Here is a 2,171-nt window from a genome sequence, read left to right on the forward strand (position 1 = left end):
TAGCTGGCATGATATAGTCCATGCACTTGAGAAACACACGTGGTCAGCTGCCTCTCTGTTAATGTTCAGTGTTGTGGTCCAAGCCTTCCACATACTGTATTAGAAGTCTTCTCTCCTCCTGGCTTCTAATATTCTCATGATTTTCAAAAAATCCTAGGCAGCTTACTCAGCTCAAAAAGTCGCAAAGTCCTTGTCTATTTTGGTCTCCTTCTACACTGGGTTTTTGTGCATCCAGATAAGGTCTCCTGAACTTTCTCCAGAAAGGCAGAACCTGAGACCCTGGCCCCCTTTCCCCTCTTAGGGCCTTGTTACTCTAGAGGGAGCATCTATGCCATTTACCTTATAGAAACACACATCTCAAAAGGTTCCCTTAGACTCTTTTTCCAAGTCAATGAATACCTTCCCAAATTATGTCTTCATAACTAAAGAAGTTTTTTCTTTTTTGTTTCTATTCTGTTTTAATCATGAGAATAATTTTATAGACTTTGAGAGAAAAACTCCAGAGCAGGCAAGCTTTGAATCCTGGCAGCAATAGAGAAGAGGACCATGGAGAAGAGCTAGAGAAGAGAAAATTAGGCTTGTATGGTCAACAATGAAGGCAGCAAAGGCAATGTGTCTAGCTGCATGGCAAAAGGAGTTAGCTTCAGAGACAGAACCAACTCCCTTAAGTTGTCCTCTTACTTACACACAGTAAGGAAATATCAAAAGCAAACAAACTAATAGGCTTTAGACATTATTGGAGTCTTAGCCAGGCTAATTCTCCAAATAGTCCAGATTTCTCCCAGAAGGATATGTCTTGTAAAAGGAATCCAATTTGGGGAAGCTAGAGAGATGGATCAGTGGTTAAGAGCACTGAGTTCAATTCCCAGCTACCAAATGGTGGCTCATCGTCATCTGTAATGGGATCTGATGCTCTCTTCTTCTGGTGTGTCTGAAGATAGTGACAGGGAACTCACATACATAAAATAAATGAATAAATCTAAAAAAAAAAAAAAAGAGTCCAATGTTACCTTTCTCATCTTAGAGCTGGTGCAGACAGGCCATCTCAATGTGTCTGTTCACTGGAAGGACAAGGCTTGGTTAGCATGTTAAGTGGTCAGTACCTTCTAATTCTTTTGATGGGCTTGCTTATGTTGACATGGACAGGCACCAGAACTTGGTTTCATTCAGGACAGGTAGCTCTTTCTCACCCCTGTGTTCTCATGTCACTGGGTTCTCAGGCTCTCACTGATGAGCTGGATGTCCTCTACTCTTCATCTGAAGGATTGGTGCTTTTTGAAGCCATCAACATCAGGGTCAGGGTTGCTTGTGTCTCCTGAGCCAGCAGCTGGGCTTAAGGACAGAAACCATGCCAGTGGGGGGAATGGCCTGGGGTTCCTTTAAAGGGTTATTGTTTGTTTTTAAGTCAGGGATTTACTACTTAGCCTTGACTGGCTTGAAGTTTGCTGTGTAGACCAGGCTGGCTTCTAACTTAATGAACTCCCTTCTCTGCCTCCCAAGTACTGAAGTGAATGAACTCTTCATCTTCCTTTTTCTGCCTCTCAGGTCCTGTGTTTACAGACATGCATGATTATGCCCATTTTTATATGATCCAGGATCCCACCTGGGTTTTTGATCATGCTAGGCAAGATCTCCATTAACTAACTTATATTCCAGACATGGCATATGTTGACTTTTCCCTTATGAGCTTAGGTTTTTTCTTTTTCTTTTTTCAACTTGCATGTATTGTTTGTTTGTTTGTTTATGTGCTGGGGATTGAACCCACAGCCTTCATAGACTAAATATATAAGCACATCTTGTGCATGACAGCAGAACCACGCCACCTATTCTTTCTCCCCCCCATTTATTTATTTAGTGTAGGAGTATGTATGAGTGTGTGCAGATATGTGTGCTCGCACTCACACGTGTACCTTGGAAATCAGAAGAGGACATCAAATCCCTGGAACCAGGCTGGAGTAGCCATATTGGTGTTAGGAAATAAACTTCAGTCTTCTGTGAAAACAGCCAATACTCCTAACCACTGAGCCATTTTTCCAGCCCTGATGTTTCAGCTCCTTAAATCCACACTCTAAGCTTTTGTTTGCTAGTTCTGTATCTTTATTTCACATCCCAAATTTATCAAAAATATCTACCCTAATTATCCTTTTGCATCTTAAATCTTAATTCTCTCC

This window comes from Micromys minutus, assembly GCF_963924665.1.
Source record: "Micromys minutus genome assembly, chromosome: 4".
Taxonomy (NCBI): Eukaryota; Metazoa; Chordata; class Mammalia; order Rodentia; family Muridae; genus Micromys; species Micromys minutus.